The sequence below is a fragment of the Littorina saxatilis genome, linkage group LG9 (assembly GCF_037325665.1).
Source record: "Littorina saxatilis isolate snail1 linkage group LG9, US_GU_Lsax_2.0, whole genome shotgun sequence".
NCBI lineage: Eukaryota > Metazoa > Mollusca > Gastropoda > Littorinimorpha > Littorinidae > Littorina > Littorina saxatilis.
In genome coordinates, this window is record NC_090253.1 from 55,308,857 (window position 1) to 55,330,245 (window position 21,389).

The following is a 21,389-nucleotide window of genomic DNA, read 5'->3' on the forward strand; positions in this document are numbered from 1 at the left end:
TTTCATCCAGGAATGGCACAAGCGAGCCAAACCGGCCGATGGTCTTTCGACTCCATGGAGACAGCTGGTGAAGGTAATACTATTTTTATTCCTACATTCGTGTTGACGACAGAGTGCAACGTTTCTAAAATATGATCGGTGCTAACAGAGCAGCAGGAATATACGTGCCCTTGATGACTTGGTCACTTTCGGTTTCACGGTACCAGTAAAGTCGATCGAACCCCCCCCCCCCCCCCCCCCCCCCCCTTCCTTTTAGGACCTAAACAAATCTGAAAAAATCAGGTCTTGAAAGGAAGAAGTCTTGAGATGAGAGTAAATATAGAGAGGTTGTGGACAGACAAATCTGAGAAAACAGGGTCTTAAAAGGGAGGGAGTCTTTAATCAGGGGATATTAAAAGTGTTGTTCCACTGTACTACCAAAAAGAGGGGATACTGTTTGATGTTACTGTAAAGACTTACAGTAACACTGTTCTCTCCGATTGCCAGTGTTTGTACTTTGAAACAGATTGTATGACCGGCACGGTTGGCCTTGTGGTAAGGCGCCCGCCCCGTGATCGGGAGGTCGTGGGTTCGAACCCCGGCCGGGTCATACCTAAGACTTTAAAATTGGCAATCTAGTGGCTGCTCCGCCTGGCGTCTGGCATTATGGGGTTAGTGCTAGGACTGGTTGGTCCGGTGTCAGAATAATGTGACTGGGTGAGACACGAAGCCTGTGCTGCGACTTCTGTCTTGTGTGTGGCGCACGTTAAATGTCAAAGCAGCACCGCCCTGATTGGCCCTTCGTGGTCGACTGGGCGTTAAGCAAACAAACAAACAGATTGTATCCTGAAATTTAGCACTCCATGTGTTAACATTTCCACTTCCAGGTCTGTAGTGTGCAAACGTGTTGTCACTGTTACAGCTGAAATGAACTAACAAGAATACTAGTCTGATGTACATAAAATATGGGAGAGGTTTGGGGTCGGGGGTGGATGGCAAGCATAACATTGATAAATGACTATAGTTTTGCAGTGGTTTGCTCTCTTGTACTATGAGTGTTAACAGCAATTGTTTATAATTTGTTACTCAACTTACTGTAAGGACTATTACTATTAGCTTTTCTCAGCAACTGCAAACAATTGTGACTTAATTGCAAGAGCGCTTCATTAAACATTGGGACACTTCTTTTGGTTTTTTTAATGGCTATAGTGTAGAAACTAGAAATGCTGAGATACATTAATGTAGTCATGAACAACAGCAACAACAAAAACAAGAACATGTTTTGAATTCTGATAGCTAATGAAACTGACAGCTTGATTAGAATTATGTAGTTTTTGCAATTGCTGACTGAGTTGCATCCTTTGGTTTTACCTTGCATTGATTATCACCTTTGCTGACAATTGACTCATTGAGTGCAGTATTGAGTAACGTATAGTTATTTTATTTCAAGTTAACTTCTGGCTCTGCATGGTGTTAATCCTACTCAAACTTAGTCAAAGTAAGGTATCATTATTTATGAATAATGTGAAGTTGAAGATACAAATTAATGAGAAAGTTTGTGTATTTTTCTGTACACTCTTGCTATTTACTGTTTCAGTGCTGAACCATTTGCTTGAATGCTTGATCAGATGATGACAGAGTGACACCTGGTGGTACCCAATAAAACTGCCTTTGCTGCTATAACTACAAGAAATTTCTACAATTCAGAACAGTAAGTGCATGAGGTTCCATTTTAAGCTGTCAAGAGTAAATCTCAGGAATAGATTAGAAGATTTAGTTATGTCACACATGTCTTGCTTTCTTGACTTTTCTCACACTCTCTTGTCAGACTCAGAGAGTGCATGATTGTACATTTTTTTTTACAGTAATTTTTTATGTTCCTAATTGGAAAACAAATGTGTCATAATCTTAGTGTTTAGGATAACTATATGGCAGAGAGAATCATGGAAATGATTGGGCGATGGGGGTGTGTCGCTGATGTGCAAGAGGGTGGGTGGGTGTGGAGAGAGTAGTGATAATAATAATAATAATGCAAACTTTTATAGCGCTATTCTAGAAAAAATGTCTACTCTTAGCGCTTTACAATACATACATCGACCAAGCATACTATACACGCACAGGCAAAGAAACCGACCAAACATAACCAACAAACTATACATGCACAGGCAAAGAAAGCGACCAAACATAAAATACACGCACAGGCAAGATAACGACCAAACATAAACAAACATACTATGACCAAACATAACCAACATACTATACGCGCGCAGGCAAAGAGAACAATCAGCACATGTAATAATTACTGACAACTAATAATGCAGGCATACAATGACAGTCCAATACACAGCCTAAGCACAAGAACCACAGTAGGCTTCCATATAAAAACGTGTCAACGGTACTATTTACACACACTCACACAGTGCTGACACAAAGCGCAGAAAATATATATACACGTTATTTTAGGCGCTAGGTAGGGGGTGAGGTGGGGCGGGATGGGGTGGGTGGGGAGATGCTGGGGGGGGAATCACTTGCGCTGAAAGAGGTGTGTTTTGAGATTTGTCTTGAATGTAGTGAGAGAATCTGTGTGTCTGAGAGGCAGTGGTAATCTATTCCAGGTCACAGGGGCTTGATAGGCGAAGGACCTCTCGCCACATGTTTTTGTTTGCACTCATTGAGTGTTTTTGATGTTAGTCAACTACTAACTAAAAGATTACTGATTGCATACATTTAGTGTTTATTGATTTGGAGGGTGGGGGCAAGCAGTATTATTACATGTGTATGGGTATACTAGTTGTGCATGTTCCAAATGGGGGTGGAGGTTGGCATGGCAAGCAATAGCTCAGTCGGTATAGTGGCCTTGAAACCGGTTGTGGGGATTTATTTCTCAGAATTGACGTTGTGCAGACTCTGCTTGGTTTCTGAATAGCTTATTAAGCCTGTGACTGTGTGCATACATAAAGATCTCAAGTTCACAGTTTCAGGGCTTGGAATTAATGGAAACATCAACACACATGTAGGAAAAACTCAAAAAAAGGAGGGGGGGGGGAGTTTGGTCCCACGGTAGTGTTTGAATGAAAGCAATCTTACTTTTTAAGAGGGTAATCTTGCAGGACTATGATTCTTACATTGGTAGTTGACTAGTGTAGTTGTGGTTTTGTACTAGTGAGGAATGTCATCTATGTCATGTGATTTCTTGCTTCTTCTTTTTGTGTGTGCAGCTAAAGATGTTGGACCTTGCCTACAGCCTAGTTTTGCATAGATCTCCAACACCGTGGCTTTACTCTGAGACACCACAGAAAACACAGCCTTTTCTGCTGCTGAAAGGTAAACATTAGGTTAAATTTGTGTTTGTTTTGATTTGTATGTTTTCCTTTTGTAGTCTATGGCAGGAGATTTGTGCAGGTGTACAAATGGTAGAGGTGTCAGAGGAAATGTCCACTTGTTACTTGTCTCTATATCAGTATATATGTATCACAAATACGCATCAAATGTACTGATAGAGACCACATGGACAATTTCAAGCACTTTTCTGCCAGGGGTAGGGTCAGCTATGTAAGAATCATGTCTTACTCTGTTCATGCAAAAATAAGGTTCTGCATTTGAATGAGTTTGAATCAGGCACCTGTGTTTTTGCTCTTGTTTGTGCCCTCTTGTGAACTGTTAACTTATGAACAACCACCCCAGCAAGCAACTCTTTACTGTTCTGAGCACAACAGAAGGGCGCATGGTCTGGGCATATGGATGGTAAACACATCTCATGCACAAGTACAGGCCTGAAAGTGGCAAGTATTTTCAATTACTCGCCATGGCGAGTAAAAATCATGTAAATGGTGAGTAGAAATGTTAATCTACTCGCCACATGCGAGTAAAGTTGATAAAACAAATGGTTGTTTTGACGAGTAAAGTTTCAGTAAATTATGAGAAGTACATGTACTAGCAGTGCTTCATTTTGTGGACTTTCAGTGCTGAAGTATGATTGTGTGGATTGATCATTTTGTATTCTGTTATTCAGATTGCCACTTGCTTTCTTTTACATATATTTACAAGATGGTGGCTGATTTGTGTGTGTTGCAGAACACAGGTCCATGAATAAAAGAACCCAGCTGGTATTCTTCATTCATGGAAAATGAAAGGAAATTTATCAGCCAGGATTCGCCACTCACTCTGCTAAGGGTCAGCCCTACAGTGGATGAACAGCTTGGTCCTTGGAGGGAAAGGTAACTACTGCAGCACTTTAGAAGGGGTCTATGTCGACCAACAGTGGCTGTATTCCCTGTATGTTAATTTCCTGTACATATACAGGGAATATACTTCCGTTAGACGCCATGGAGTTACTTCAAGCTTACGAAAGTGAAAGTGATTCAATGGACGAGAGTACCAGCGAGGAAAACATAATACCAGGCTGTTGGGGGTGGGGGTGCAGATGTTTCTTTAACTAAATCCGTTTTGATAAACGGTCGAAGCATGTTTTGCTTGACTGGATGCCGCACGCGAATTCAGGATTTTAAATAGATTCTCCTATCTAACCGCAGTCACGCGCTTGGCGCAAGATTGTACGATATTATACTTCTTTACAGAAAATCCAACTGTATTCCCCGGTACACAAGGAAAACACCTATGGCTATGGGGAATACACCTTCTTTTGGTCGACATAGACCCCTTCAACCTTACAATATGTGAATGTGTAGAATATTATGCTTTTGCTTAAAGCTTGTTACATATGACTAAGACAGAAATGTTAATCATTCCCTTGGTGCAAATCATAAAAAGAACAATAGCGATCTGATGTACTGTGGATCAATCGAGGAAAAGGTGTGTATGACCTAGAAGAAACTGGTTTTGAAAGTGCTGAGGATGGATGGAACATTGATGCAATATCATTTACTACATTGAACCTGGGTTTCAAACTGAAGTGCTTTTTTATGCTTCTTGTTATATATATATGGTCTCGATTGACTCCTGTGTTCAAGAGACTGTAAACAACCATAAACAATCTTGTGTTGTTATGTGGTGGTGGTTTTGCTGTTGTCTAGCATCTACCCGTAATTGGCTTTATCAAATGCACCAGAAACGAGCATGAGTTTGTCGGATTAGTGAACTGTTTGAAAAACTTTAATGTATTTGTGGTTGACAGGTTGTTATTATTTCTATATTGTGTTCTTCTTTTTCTCAGGTGGGCTGTCTTCTGAAACATATGAATCGGGAGCGTCACATCTTTCTTCCTGAGACATCCCCTCTTGAAAATGGTGTGGCGTTTAGCTGAATGGAAACGTGGCAGTGTCCTGTTTTTCATAGCTTCGATGCGCGAAGTTGGGGATTTCAGCAGAGAATTTATTGATTGATTAATTCATTAGTTATTTAAGCTCACCTCACTCCTTAGTGTTATTTAGGGGGATGGGGGGGGGGGGGGGTGGTGTTGGCCTGGATCTTGTTAGTGAACTTTCTTTCTGGCAACTCGCATCAGAAATTCCAGGTTTGCTTTCAAGGCAATAGACGGTTTTTGAAAATAATTCTGTTAGGATTATCAGCAGTCCGGAGGTGTAAAAATCCCTGTACTGCAGTCAGGTTTTTCAAAACATCTCGAGCACGCTCTACGCCTCTGACGGGCTGTATCCCACAATCGGGACAAACGACCAACTTGGATGTGTATGCCATGCGCACAATATGATACCCCTTGCCTTTAAAAATCAGCGGTCACGAGTTCATCAGAGTTCAGAATTTGTTGTGTAAAAGATAGCCGCTGTCAGCTAGCCATTCGTGGCTCAGGTGATTATATTTAATACAAATTTAAAAAAAGGTTTCTTATGTAGCGCACGCCGCACAGCATACACATCACAGTCAGTCGCTTGTCCTGATCGCAGGATAGTGTGAAACATGCTCCGGGAGACTGCCAATAATCCTTACATAGTTATTTTAAAGAAATTGTGTATTGGTACAGCATGTTATGCATGTACTAAGATAGCTATTTGTAAATATTTGGTAGATATTTATGGTGGTGTCCCGAATTGCTCCCTCCCAATTTGCCCCATCCCATATGGTCCCCAATTATTCTTGCATTTTGCTGTGAGTAACATAACGTGTGCAAAGGCATTTGTCTGAAGCGCATTTCCAAAGGACCCCCCACGGGTTAGGGGGAAGAATTTACCCGATGCTCCCCAGCATGTCGTAAGAGGCGACTAACGGATTCTGTTTCTCCTTTTACCCTTGTTAAGTGTTTCTTATATAGTCAATGTTTGTACAGATTTTAGTCAAGCAGTATGGAAGAAATGTTAAGTCTTTTGTACTGGAAACTTGCATTCTCCCAGTAAGGTAGTATATTGTACTACGTTGCAAGCCCCTGGAGCATTTTTTTTATTAGTGCTTTTGTGAACAAGAAACAATTAACAAGTGGCTCTATCCCATCTCCCCCCCTTTCCCTGTCGCGATATAACCTTCGTTAAACACCAATTAAAGAAAGAATTTCCAAAAAGCATAGTTACCATTTGTTTTTTTAAATCTGAATCCGTGACTGTTGTTCTTGAATACTCTTTCGTTTAGGTTTCCAAAAATGCTGATATAAAGGGGAAGGATAGTTGAAACTGTAACCATTTACATTTTGCTCCCAGATTTGCAGTTGTTGTTTTTACTAGGAGTTTGGACGGGCTCGGTGTTCTTGTGGATAAGACATCGGCCTCCTATTCAGAAGGTCATGAGTCAAAATCGCGGCCGCCTGGTAGGTTAAAGGTGGAGAATTTTCTGATCTCCAAGGTCATTGCTTATGTGCAGACCTGCTAGTGCCTTATCCTCCTTCGTGTGTACACGCAATCACAAGACCAAGTGCGCACGGAAAAGATCCTGTAACCCATGTCAGAGTTTGGTGGGTTATAGAAACACAAAAATACCCTGCATGCTTCCCCCGAAAGCGGCGTATGGCTGCCTGAATGGTGGGGTAAAAACGGTCATACACGTAAAAATCCACTCGTGCAAATTTGTGAGTGAACGTGGGAGTTTCAGCCCATGAGCGAAGAAGAAGAAGAACTATGAGTTTTACTCTTTTAAAAAAATTATTTTCAAATTCGAAGATTGCCACAACAGTAGTCTATCTCATCCGACTTGAACCCTTCAGACTCCCTGTACATGTACTTGCAGTTTAAACTCATATTTTGTCTGAGAATAGTTTTCAAATGCAAAGTCCTTCAGAAAAACTGCGAGATAAAAATCTGGAGTGCTAATATCGTGTTGGTGTATCGTGTCAGTGGCCGAGTGGTAACGCACTTGCGCTCGGAAGCGAGAGGTTGCGAGTTCGACCCTGGGTCAGGGCGTTAGCAATTTTCTGCCCCCTTTCCTAACCTAGGTGGTGGGTTCAAGTCTTTCGGATGAGACGAAAAAAACAGAGGTCCCTTCGTGTACACTACATTGGGGTGTGCACGTTAAAGATCCCACGATTGACAAAAGGGTCTTTCCTGGCAAAATTGTATAGGCATAGATAAATTTTCATAAAAATGTCCACCAAAATACCCGTGTGACTTGGAATAATAGGCCGTGAAAAGCAGGATATGCGCCGAAATGGCTGCGATCTGCTGGCCGATGTGAATGCGTGATGTATTGTGTAAAACAATATTACATCTCACACGGCATAAATAAATCCCTGTGCCTTGAATATGTGCGCGATATAAATTGCATAAAATAAAATTAAAATAAAATCCCCGAGCTTAGAACTGTACCCACAGAATACGCGCAATATAAGCCTCATATTGATTGGTATGTAAGAAATGTTAAAGTCCTTTGTACTGGAAACTTGCATTCTCCCAGTAAGGTAGTATATTGTACTACGTTGCAAGCCCCTGGAGCAATTTTTTGATTAGTGCTTTTGTGAACAAGAAACAATTAACAAGTGGCTCTATCCCATCCCCCATCCCCCCCCCCCCCCCCCCCCCTCTTTCCCCGTCGCGATATAACCTTGAACGGTTGAAAACGACGTTAAACACCAAATATAGAAAGAAAGAATAATCTTTGAACAGCATTTGGTTGGAAAATGAAAGTCTTCACAAAGCTATCTTCTTCTATTTGTGTGGGTTAATAAATAGGATTTAACATAACAATGTGGTACTGGTATGGGTTTTGTAAAGTGATTACTCAACTTCTGTGAATTGTACCTTCGTGGTGATCATGCTACACACTGGGTAATTCAAGCACAGAAAATAATATTTCTTAATAATTTGGCCTTATAAATGTACTTCGTGACTGTATTTGTATATGGTGAAAAGGAGAAGATATAAAATTTGTGAAATAGGACTTCGTATTTGGTTTTGTCATAATGAATTTGTTGTTTCTGTGTGTGTGTGTGTGTGTGTGTGTGTGTGTGTGTGTGTGTGTGTGTGTGTGTGTGTGTGTGTGTGTGTGTGTGTGAGCATGCATGCGTGCTTATGTGTGAGTGCACAATTGTGTGTGTGTATTAATCCAGCAGAAACAGCTTCTCTTCCATACATTTGAATCATTTATATTGATACCACATGGAGACTATTCTGAACACACAAGCGTGGTTTTCTCTCTACAGTGCTTTTCCTAAAGTTAAATATTGAATTTTTGAATTTAAAAGTTTTTGGCACACCACTTTAAGATAATGCTCAAGGAAAATAAATAGTCTTCTTTTTTCATTAACGCTTTTTCTCACAGTGATGTGTCAATATCTCAGACGCAAATCCAGAGTCATGCACCGTTTTATGCTTGGGAAGCGCACTATACTCACTTTGGTAACGGTCACTGTTAGAAACATGCATACCAATCAATCAATTAAGCGAAAATGAATGATAAGATTCGATTATGTTCTTCTTTTTGTGCACAGGCGGTTATATACAAACGTGCATAGTGTCAAAAGAAATCACACACACACACACACTGAAAGTATGAAGAAGCCCCTCCAACTTTTGGTTGAGTTTGACTGCATTACCTTGAGGAGACTGACGACACTTCACAATGGAAAAAATAATAACTTTTACATTTCAGTGATTTGTTTTAAGTACAAAAGTACAAGTGAAAGTAGAAATAAATTAATGTGACACTATCCCGTAATCACATATCAGGGTCAACTATAATCAGTCCATTGGTTTACAAAACTTTATTCAATTTGTTATCATGACAGAAACAATGCATTGTTTTTTTAAGATAACTCAAGCATAAATGCTTATTTTAAGTCATCCTGGTATGTACATAACAAAGTTTAGCATGATGGCGGACTAGATACATTTACTCATTTCAGACAACGAAAACAAACAGACAAACCTGATGCGCAAGCAATCAAAAAATGGAGGGGGTGGTAGTACAGAACTTGGTGGGGGTAAAAACAAGAAACAAAAAGTAATGGGGTACGAGAGAACAGAATTCAGCATAAGGGGGAAAAAAAAAGGACGACGAAGACTTGGAGCGCCAGAAATGTTGGAAGAGTGGGTCACGTCACAATAATATTAAATGCACAGAAGACACACACGCAAAGTTAATACATTTTGTGATCGGCGAAAATGGCACTAAATTACATAACGATTGGGCCATAATCGATAAGTCGAAACAAGGACACAAAACACGAGAGAAATTACGAAGAACAATTGGTCAGGCAGCATTTGTCTCATGACAGTGTCAAATGAACATTATGAATAAAATGTAGAGGCTCATGTACGGAACATGCCTGGTTGTCTTAATAAATTCTTGTACAGTTATGAATATGGTCTGATTGACATTCCGGGAATATTGCGGGATGCCTTTCAATAATATTTCAATAAACTTATAATCAGTTATCAATTGACAATAATCGTACATCTCTACACAAGGGTCAATGCAACAAATAGTGCTCAGCAGTCTCCCTTGGGTAACCGCACTCACATTTGGGGCATTCCTTGAGGTGCCGCTGACATAAATCAAAATTCAAATCACTCATACCAATACGCAGTCTGCAATTATGGACTTTTTCAAATCTATCTCCAAAATAATAATGACATGGTACTTTAAAATCAACGTTGATTGCAGTAAAGTAATTGACTGACAATTAGGGTTGTATGTGGGGTGCCTAAAATTTGAACTTTTCTTATTCCCGAATATTTTTTGTGGGCGCAGAAGCACGGGGCAAATGGTATTGTTTTTTTCTGGAGGGGGATCAGACAATATAAAACCAATTAGAGGCCGAGTTGCCTGACAGAAAGGCCAATTCTAGCCCCAGTCCATGCCGGTTACATGTAATTAGCTATGCACACATTTGAGATCGATACCCAACCTTACTGAGCATCAGTTCTTTGCGTTATTTTAATTTTCTTGTTTTTCTTTAAAATAAAAAAGGGAATGGTTTTATTGATGTCATTTTATTATGTCATTATCTAGTCAGCATAAATGACTTTTGTGGATACAGGAGAAAGTGTTAACGATGTGAAGATTTCAAGTGTGGTTTGTGGTCATCTGCTCAGTTGACCACTTAAAATGTTGTTTCATTTGATGATACGTTTTGTTTGGTGTTCCCGCTTGAATGTGACAGTAAGTTGTACAATGTTACTCTGTGTGTGTGTGTGTGTGTGTGTGTGTGTGTGTGTGTGTGTGTCATGTGTGTGTGTGTGTGTGTGTGTGTGTGTGCGTGCGTGAGTGTGTTTGTGTGTGTTGGTGTGTGTGTGTGTTTGGTAACCGGCTTTGTACAGCGGGACCACCTTATTTTGTCATGTATTTTTATTCATTCTGGAGCTTTATTAAATAAACTGCCCATTTCAATCACAACTCTGGTCTGGTCTTATTGTCAGTGTTGCATAAATGATTGTATGTGAGCTTGTGAACATACAAAGAAAAAAGAAAGAAACATTCTGTGTCGAAATATCTTGACTAAAAATCAGGCGGAAGACTACACCTGTTGCATTTCCTATTATGCTCAGGCAATTATAACTGAGGGCGGAAGCGACAATGATTCGTTTTCCCCCCAGATAACATTAATTTGTAGAGACGGAAAAGGAACACGCACATTCTGGAACTGATTTGTGTAAATAACTGAGAGGGTGTTTTGTCTGTTTTGTGAAACGGTCCTCACACACTGATTTGCAAAGTTCCACAGTTAGGCAGCTGAATTAAAGCATTACATAATGCATAGTGTAAACTCTAGGCCTACTTCAAGGTCTTATTACTTCAAGATGCATACACGTGCTGTTGTATCTGTTAGTGCTTGCCGGACACCAGTGCTGATTAAAATGGCTTAGATTGTTACTAATTTGAAACTACAGTATGTCCTTTTACGCGTTGTGGCAACTGAATTTTGTTGGTACCGATGATTTATACAAAGACTTTTATCACAGGTTTCTTCCATATCAAACATTTATACTTACCTTCAAGTTCGAGTTTACCTTTACTTTCACGAGGAGAGTCTGTGTGTGTGTGTGTGTGTGTGTGTGTGTGTGTGTGTGTGTGCGTGCGTGTGTGCACGCTTAAATATTCTTGATTTTTGAACATAAGCAGTTTATCTGTCATGGAGTTGTGTGTGTTTTCATGTCTGCGTGTTCTTTTCCCCCTCCTTCCTCCTCTCGGCAGTCCGGCTTCAGTCATTTTATTCCTCCCCTCAAAGCAGACAGCAGCATTGTGTTAATGTTCAGAACTTTGCCAGGTTTTTTGTTTGTTTGTTGTGCTTCTTTAATTTAGGTTTGTTGTTTGTTTAAAACACTCAAACATACGCACACATCCACACGCACACTTTTACTTTTTAAGTTATAATAAGTATTGCATTCAGCCACGGTTTTTTTTCTCAGTTGATATTCTGATTTTTGCCATTTTTTTGTGTAATTTGTTTTTGTTGTGCTTGTTTGATGTAGGTTTGGTGTTGTTTGTCGTTGTTTGTTTAACACACACTCAAACACACACTAACCAGACACACACACACACCACCACCACCACCACCACCACCACAAGAATAGGTTTACACTCACTTTTTCCTCCACGTTTTAATTTTGGCAATATCATTAACCCAGGATTGCAAAGCAGGGATCATTTGTCAATTTCATAACAACGTACATACAATTTCAGCTGGTCACTTCAATAAAATGTGCATCATCACAGGTTTCTGCTGGAATGACAGTGTCTTATCTGTCAACACAAAATACACACACACAAAATGAGTGTGATGCTGTATGCCTCCTAACAGATCCTAACTTCACCCTCCAAACCTCCCTGCAGATGTATGTTCTGTGCACAAAAATAACCTTTTAAAATATACAAAATGCAGACGACATTTCTACATTTGTAGTTGTGCTGCAGACCTGTTTACCCCCATAAGTGTTTTGGAGTAATGCTCAGCCCCAAAAATAGTAATCCTGGTACATCCAGCATTCGTCGCCAATTACAACGCACATGACAACTGTGTCTGCGAAACGCAATCATGCACATATATCCATCATTCACAAACAAAACACATCAGTCAGTTTTTGTAGTCATCATAATGTCAAAGAAGATTACATCAAAAGCACATGCATCACTGATTCTTTTTCTTTTGCTCGTAGTAGGCCTTTTTCAGTGTGTCAAGCGCTTCTCTACTGTACTTGCGCTTGCTGAAGGTACTGAACTTGTCAAATTCAGGTGCACGGAGCCCCTGGGGCTTTTAGTCATACCTCAGGCAGCTATCTGTTAGAAGAACTAACAAGTTTCATTGACTTGCACCCAAAGAGTCAAGAACTGCGATTTTTTTACGAATCAATTTCGTACTCAGACCCGGCTGGTCTTGACCTATTTTTGGATCTAAATTTAGATCAGGTAGATCACCACATCATGCACAAAAAGACACGTCACTAGCAAACTATGTCAGACATCATCATGAGTTTGTATAAAACAAAATGGAGGCCGGAATCACTCAGTTGAATCGAACTCCGACCAAACACCACGTAATAACTAGGTTAATTTATGCACTCGCGTGAACAAGAAACTGTCGAGCTTCACAGATGTCGTCGTTGGGTAGTTTTACTACCATAGGAGGATTTTTGAACTGTAAATGCACTCAGCTGCAACAAAAACGCAAAACGAAGGCTGTAAGCTGCACTGTGCCTTTAAGTAGCTCAACACAATGATCGCAGCCCAGGGTGCTAACACAGTTTGGAAGGTCAAGGTTTTATAGTATGCTTCCCTAACGGGATCTTATAAAAAAAGCTAAAACATTTACCACTGAAGAAAAACCATCTCTGAACAATTCAAAATTGTCACACTACTAGTTTTACATTTTAAGGATCTTGCCTAGTGCACATCTTTTTATTATGAAACATTTGTATTGTAAACAAAAGAAAACACAATGTCTTGTGATCTGTAAATGTTCTTAATACAGGGAACTTTATACATTGTTCAAGTGAAGTACTGTACAGCCTATTTAGCTTGTTCATTTTCTCCCTATAATCTGCTACAATTCAATAAACTGCTGTAAACTTGTGTGCCCTTAAAGTAGATTTATGTCCTTCTGTGTGGGCACCTTCTTCTTCTTCTTCCTCTTCAGTGTTCAGTGTTTGCATTTGGATGTGTGCTCTCTGGCCAAGTCTTGTTGCACAGGGGTACGGGTGGCAAGAAAAGGCCACCCTCTCAGAACGTGTTGCAGAGTCTGTTCTTCCTACCCTAGCCACAGTCGCACGCTGTAGGTGCAAAACCTATCCTTTTGATGTGTACCTTCAGACAGCAGTGTTCTGTGCAAAGGCGAAAGATGGCTGTCTGTTCTGCGTGAGTAAGATGGGGCTATGGTCTTGAATGAGCTGGTAGCTGTCTGTCTTTAAAAAAAAAAAAAAAAATAGACATCAAAGAAGCTGCAGCACCAGCCAAGTGTTGACTGTTTTCTTTATGCGTAACCTGGTCCTGGCAGTAGCTGTTGTCCATCTGTAAACAAGCAAGATCATTATTATAATATATTGATGGTGTATTTGTTTTACCCAAAAGACGATTAAAATAACATTTAATTTTTGTTTTAGTTATGTGGCATACATGCAGTGGAACGATCATATCTTGTGATATCTTCCCTCTGAGAAAAAAACTACTATTCAAAATGTACTTTTACATACTTTTTTTGTTAACTTAGGCTTTTGAAGATCCACATCCAATCCTGCCACAATGTAGGCACAATCATAGGCTAAAATTGTCAGGGTGATTTACCATCGAACTGTCCTCAACATTCTATGCTGACACACACATGCACACACACACTGGCACAGACACATAACTTGACTTCACTTAGGAAGGTTATGTGATGCTTAAATCATTTGTCTTGCCACTAGTTCATCACAAGTAACCACTGTGTTTGTTGCTGGTATGTGCTTAAATGGAGGGATAGTCTTATCCCATGGTAAAACATTTTTTTTTTTAAAAAGCCTGGCAGGTGATGTGAGATGTGAGCCAAACTGTGTTCACGAAAAGCAGCCGGCCTTTAATAACACAAAGCTGCCTCTGTACACAATTCTGCTTTTACACATGCTATCCCTTAACTTGGATTTATACCAAAAATCAAGCCTGGTTTCATAGGAAACAGTCAGAATGTTGATTCAGCATTTAGAATGATAATCTTATTTCATGTACACGCCTTGGCAAATCTGACAATTAAGTAAGCAGAAGTTTTCTTCACGGGACGGATTTGCTCATTTTATTATGTAGCAATGCACTTCACTTGGTCACATACACCCCCCCCCCCCCCTCTGTGCACAGTGATAGTTTTAAACAAGGAATTCTGTAAACACAGGGGTGGTCAAATACACCCCCCCCCCCCTTCCCTCTGTGCACAGTGATAGTTTTAAACAAGGAATTCTGTAAACAAAGGGGTGGTCAAATACACCCCCCCCCCCCTTCCCTCTGTGCACAGTGATAGTTTTAAACAAGGAATTCTGTAAACACAGGGGTGGTCAAATACACCCCCCCTTCCCTCTGTGCACAGTGATAGTTTTAAACAAGGAATTCTGTAAACACAGGGGTGGTCAAAAACACCCCCCCCCCCCTTCCCTCTGTGCACAGTGATAGTTTTAAACAAGGAATTCTGTAAACACAGGGGTGGTCAAAAACCCCCCCCCCCCTTCCCTCTGTGCACAGTGATAGTTTTAAACAAGGAATTCTGTAAACACAGGGGTGGTCAAATACCCCCCCCCTTCCCTCTGTGCACAGTGATAGTTTTAAACAAGGAATTCTGCTGTAAACACAGGGGTGGTCAAATCCACCCCCCCCCCTTCTCTCTGTGCACAGTGATAGTTTTAAACAAGGAATTCTGTAAACACAGGGGTGGTCAAATACACCCCCCCCCTTTCCCTCTGTGAACAGTGATAGTTTTAAACAAGGAATTCTGTAAACACAGGGGTGGTCAAATACACCCCCCCTTCTTCCCTCTGTGCACAATGATAGTTTTAAACAAGGAATTCTGTAAACACAGGGGTGGTCAAATACACCCCCCCTTCCCTCTGTGCACAGTGATAGTTTTAAACAAGGAATTCTGTAAACACAGGGGTGGTCAAATACACCCCCCCTTCTTCCCTCTGTGCACAATGATAGTTTTAAACAAGGAATTCTGTAAACACAGGGGTGGTCAAATACACCCCCCCTTCCCTCTGTGCACAGTGATAGTTTTAAACAAGGAATTCTGTAAACACAGGGGTGGTCAAATACACCCCCCCCCCTTCCCTCTGTGCATAGTGATAGTTTTAAACAAGGAATTCTGTAAACGCAGGGGTGGTCAAATACACCCCCCCTTCTTCCCTCTGTGCACAGTGATAGTTTTAAACAAGGAATTCTGTAAACACAGGGGTGGGACTCTCTTGTGATGAAAAAGGAGGAAATCCCTTTTTTTCCAGGGGGTTCGGGGGCATGTTACCCCGAATTTTGGTTAAATGGTACATTAAAATCTGTGCAATCTGACAAAAAAGACATTCTCCACACTCCCCAACCTCCCCCCCCCCTCAAAATTACTATTAGTTATCAGGAGTTTTCAGTCAGCACAATTTAACTCTCAAGCCTCCAGTGTTCTGTTTCATCTCCACGTCTCTCCAAATCATTCACTCAACAAGTCATAGATATTGTAATGAAATGTGACGCGGAAAAATAGATTACTCCAGCAGAATTCGTAAGTTGTGTCGGCGGAAATCCGCGGAAAAGTCCCACCCCTGAAAAAGCACTGCATGGTGCCTTTTCCAGAAATAAATTCATCAAAAAATGTCAACTCACAACAGCAAGAGTCAGTGTGTCGATTGTTCATATGTGACAAAGTTGAGGGATGAGCTTATCCTATGTTAAAGCCTGGCCAGAACTGAGACGGTGACGAGAAGTAGTGTGCCTATAATGACACAATGCTTTCTTCGTAAGCAATTAGATTCAACATCTCAGATCTGGTCAGGCCTATACAAATGCCATCTCTCAACTTGGTCCATACAAAAATCATGAACCTGGCTTAATTCTGTACAGAGTGGGAATTTGTTTTTCTTTTTTTCGAAATCCAAAATAAGCAAAATCAGGTCTTAAAATCAATCAATCAATATGAGGTTTATATCGCGCGTATTCCGTGGGTACAGTTCTAAGAGCAGGGATTTATTTTATCTTTTTATTTTATGCAATTTATATCGTGCACATATTCAAGGCGCAGGGATTTATTTATGCCGTGTGAGATGGATTTTTTTTTACACAATACATCACGCATTCACATCGGCCAGCAGATCGCAGCCATTTCAGCGCATATCCTACTTTTCACGGCCTATTATTCCAAGTCACACGGGTATTTTGGTGGACATTTTTATCTATGCCTATACAATTTTGCCAGGAAAGACTGACCCTTTTGTCAATCGTGGGATCTTTAACGTGCACACCCTAATGTGTTGTGTACAAGAAGGGACCTCGGTTTTTCGTCTCAGCATTTGAACCCACCACCTAGGTTAGGTAAGGGGGGAGAGAATTGCTAACGCCCTGACCCAGGGTCAAACTCGCAACTTCTCGCTTCCGAGCGCAAGTGCGTTACCACTCGGCCACCCAGTCCAAGTCCAAATGGAGCAAGTCTTAAAATGGGAGTGAATTTACAGATGTTATGAACAAGAAGTCTTCGAAAACAGGGTCATTAATAGGAAGGAGTCTTAGATTGGGGTGTCTTAAAAGGGGCAGGGGTGGAGGCCACTGTAATGACCATGAAATAATCAAAATAATACTATCAGTCATCTTATTCTCTACCAAATTTCTAGAGGTCAAGACAATGATACAGATTATTTACTTGTGTCACTGTTAATGTCATTCTATGAATAACAGACCGATAGAAAGAGAGAGAAAGAGAGCTCTGTGTCTTGTACCTGGGTTCGTGCTCAGTTGCTTTAAAATTGACTTGTCAGAGGTTCTTCAGCCTTACACCAGCCTACAGCGGTAGCTTCTACTTCACCAGACTTTGTTCTGAAACACAACAAATAAAACACATCTTCAGGGTCAAGCATATGTATCAAATCATGATGACACAATTAAACCTTCTTCTTTGGTCAGTACTATTGAAGATTTGTTAATTGTTTCTTGTTCACAAAAGCACTAATCAAAAAATGCTCCAGGGGCTTGCAACGCAGTACAATATATTACCTTACTGGGAGAATGCAAGTTTCCAGTACAAAGAACTTAACATTTCTTACATACTGCTTGACTAAAATCTTTACAAACATTGACTATATTCTATACAAGAAACACTTAACAAGGGTAAAAGGAGAAACAGAATCCGTTAGTCGCCTCTTACGACATGCTGGGGGGCATCGGGTAAATTCTTCCCCCTAACCCGCGGGGGGTTGTACAAGATAATGAAATAGAGTGAATTTTGAAGTGCATTCATAATTAAAGCCCAATCATGTGGTTTAACCTACCTAGTCTTGAAAGCCTGTCCGAGGAAACAGATCAAGCACCCTTCCGCAGACCTTCCTGACGGAAGAGTCTTGGTTGTAACCGCTCACTTTCTAAAGTAGTCCATAAGCAGTTCCATGTGCCTATGTTATCACTGTAACCAGCTCCTTTGTGTACCTGTGATCTGGATGAGCTGCAACACATAAAACTTTCATATGAACACTATGTCAAGTATACCAGTTAGCATCCATCAAACACTGACTGACTGAGGAGCATCACAAGATCTGTTCTAAGGAGGTAACAACTATTGTCACAAAGTGTTTATGATACAGCTGCAGGCACATGGCACTGAGTGGTCATTGGTGAGTGGTGGATGAGGGGGGGGGGGGGGGGCAGAAGTTCTGCTCAGTCTTGTCTGCTGATACTACACTTTGTGGTGGTGTAAGGCAGGGAATCACACCCCAACCACTGGCCCCGCCCACCTGGTGTCGAGTGCCTGTGGATACATCAATCCCAGTCATGGCTGGCCCCCGGTTGACAACTGCCATGTACGTCATGTACGGGTACATTTACTTTGCAGTACAGATTAGTTTTCAATAGCAATGACATCATGGACGCACACCTGCCCAACGCAGACAAGGACAGCAAAATCAGGGACCAAACGTGATAAAGAGTAACTAATCGTCACAAACATCAAAATGCTTTGCATTTCTTGACCAGATAACAATCATTTCTGGGCAATTGAAGATTATTATTCCACCTACAGGCTATCACCCCCATGGCTGTTACTTGTAACACATTTCATTTCTTAAAATATGTTTTGTAAAGTAATACTGTAGTTAATAGATTTTTTCTGAAAGGCACATTCCTTCTCATGAAAACAATTTGGCTCACCGTCTAAGATCTGGTCAGGCTTTAAAATGGGATAAGACATGATCTCTTAACTTGTTCACATACCCACAATGAACGGTCTGGTTGCTCTCTGCGCCAAGTGCGATTGTGTTATGAATAAATGCTGTAAAAGCTACAACTGTACTAGCTCATTTAAAAAAAAAAATCACAAAATGTCACTTCACCACAGCAAGCAAACAGTGTGTTTATTTCTGGTATAGAACAGACACACACATACACACACACACACACATACACCAAAGCAACACAAAAGCCCAAAACATGCCTACCATCTAAATGAGGAATCCAGTTCCAACTGTCTTCTGCCAATATAACACTGCCAGAGACACCATGGTGTAGAAAGTCAGTTTAAAGAGAGACTACCTGAAAGAAAAATGATACAATAATAATAAAAACACCCAGTGCAATAGACATACTTGCTCGTTAAAGGCTTACTTTACCATGTAAAAACATTTTGCTTCACAGTCTCAGATCTTGTCAGGCTTTTACTTGGGATAAGATCATCCCTCTACTTGGACGAATAGCAACATAGATCAGCTTGAATGCTCTCTGTGCAGAGTGGTTTTTGTTTGTTTGTTAAAGAATTAGTTTTGTTAACAACACTGGTACCTTTTTGTGAAAATATTTCATCACACATTTTAACTCACCACAGCAAGCAGTCACTGAATATATAATTTTTTGTATGTGGCCAAGATGAGGGATTCCATGTTAAAGCATAGCCACATTATACTGTAGTGACAAGGCAAGTGGGCCTTTAAATTGTAAACTGATATATTTTGCAGACAAGATGAACTAAGGCTTGTGAAGATCTAATCCTGCTACAACAAAGACACAATCATTCAGAGGTTTGAAATTGCCAGGGTTTTTCCATCCCATTGTAGCCTGGATTTTAATTACTGGCATGTTTTTCAGTAAGAGATGTGTCACTCAGAATGACAGAGAATGGTTCACTCAATGCAGAGCATGATATAACATTGATTTCTTCATGCCATCTGATTTGCAGTTGAATTCACAGGGCGAGAAAAATCTAGATGTCCTCAACATTCTATGCTGACTGTAAATTGTAATTATATAATACATCCACCCTAGCTAACTGGTACACTAATCACTTGCTCTGGCTTACTTCTTTTTCCAACATAATAAATCTGTTATTTGTACTTTAGCCTTTTGTGGTAAAATATTCTCATTACCACCAGTTGCACTCACAAGCTATTGCACTAGTGTATTTTGGAAATGATCAAAGGACTTACTTGTGTTCTACAACAGCACCATGTCAGTGTTGCGGGAAGAATGAGGCAGGGCTTGGTAATAACTGAGACCTGCAAGTAAACAGAACATATTTAGAATCCCAGCATGTGTTATAATTTGTGTATATTTATATTATAAGGTCTTACAAGTTACATTGCAATAACAAACACACACACACATGCACACACTCACTCAATGTGCTCTATGTGCTAAGAATAAGAGTGATTGTTTAATGAATTAACGCTGAAGAAGCTACTAGTTGCTTAAACACATTCATAGCAAAATGTCACTTGATCACCACATCAAGCACACTGTATCTTCATTTCTGGTTGTATACATTGTATGCAAGTGGAGGGATGATCTTATTCCATGTAAAATCCTAGCTCAGCTGATCTCTCTCAACTTGGATTCATACCAAAAATCAGGAGCCTGGGTGTTTCTGTTCAGTGGGCATTTCCCTATTTGTTTTATTTGAATGCATTTCTGAAAAAGAACACTTTCTCTGCATAGCCGTCAGGATGTTGGTTCCACCTTTAGGAATGTGTCTTAGTGGACGGACAATCTTATTCCATGTACATGTTCCATTCTTCGTGCATTATGTGATTCTACTGTATTTTAGTCATAAACAATGACCTTACATTCTAATAAGAAGAGACTATTACCTTTCACCTCGGACGTGTCAACTCATATTTTGCCGCTGAGTCGGTGGACAGTTGCTGGAAACCGAGTCCGTCGTCACACTTCGGGCTTTGGCAACTAAGTTCACTTTGCGGGTCTTTCCCCTTGTAACACCATACTTGTTCGATCACAGTTTCTTTGTTCATCGGCCGAAGCAGGCCCCTCCTTCGCTCCCGTCTCGGCCACAGTTTCCTCAGTGCAGTCGGGCATGAGAGCCCGCCCTTGAACGCACTCTCCCCTGTACCGCATAGTTTTAAACCTCCCCACCTTTTTAATCTCCCTGTTTGCCGGAGCTAACCACTATCGGTAACAGTGACTCAACCGCAGGACTCTGAGACGTTCGCAAGAACCCAGTCCTCTTCGGAAGAAGATGATGATCAAAGATGCATTGCCGACGCCGGCCATGTTGAATTAGTGAAAACCGAAACGTGGAAGCGAAACTAACTTATCTTCGGGAATCAATTAGGAAAACTATATGTGTAGTAGGTAGAAAAATGGCATTTAATGAGACAGATAAAACTCGGATCAAATGAGAAAGAAAGAACTATCCAAACTTGCAAGCACAGCCGCGGTAGTCCTAAGTACGTACTGAAGTTCCCGATCCATGTTTTAGTCTAACCAGCGCTGTCTCTAGTCTATAGATGCGCAACAGGATAAGAGATACCCTGAGGTTATAAGTGATACTCCCCATACGTTGCACAAGCATAATTTAACGTTACCTTATGTACGGTCCAACCGGTGTGCAATGGGTGGAGAGAGAGAGCGAGAGAGAGAGAGAGAGA

The 21,389-nt window shown here is 40.7% G+C and overlaps 3 long non-coding RNA genes across 3 annotated transcripts in view; 1 reads left to right on the plus strand and 2 right to left on the minus strand.

Annotated features, from left to right (window-relative positions):
- Positions 1-8,253, plus strand: part of LOC138976517 (uncharacterized) — a 9,237-nt gene extending 984 nt beyond the window's left edge. Inside the window, exons 1-5 of the long non-coding RNA XR_011459043.1 lie at positions 1-73; positions 1,577-1,690; positions 3,198-3,303; positions 4,054-4,196; positions 5,153-8,253. The exon at positions 1-73 is cut by the window's left edge and continues 984 nt beyond it. This is a non-coding gene — a long non-coding RNA (uncharacterized lncRNA). The remainder of the gene's footprint in view (positions 74-1,576; positions 1,691-3,197; positions 3,304-4,053; positions 4,197-5,152) is intronic.
- A 4,135-nt stretch (positions 8,254-12,388) lies between these two features.
- Positions 12,389-17,760, minus strand: LOC138976518 (uncharacterized). The gene is made up of 2 exons (XR_011459044.1): positions 17,244-17,760; positions 12,389-13,818 (listed from the first exon to the last, which is right to left on the minus strand). It is a non-coding gene; the product is annotated as an uncharacterized lncRNA (long non-coding RNA).
- A 24-nt stretch (positions 17,761-17,784) lies between these two features.
- LOC138976516 (uncharacterized) lies at positions 17,785-21,289 on the minus strand. The gene is made up of 4 exons (XR_011459042.1): positions 20,592-21,289; positions 19,932-20,000; positions 18,951-19,044; positions 17,785-17,962 (listed from the first exon to the last, which is right to left on the minus strand). It is a non-coding gene; the product is annotated as an uncharacterized lncRNA (long non-coding RNA).
- Positions 21,290-21,389: the final 100 nt, after the last annotated feature.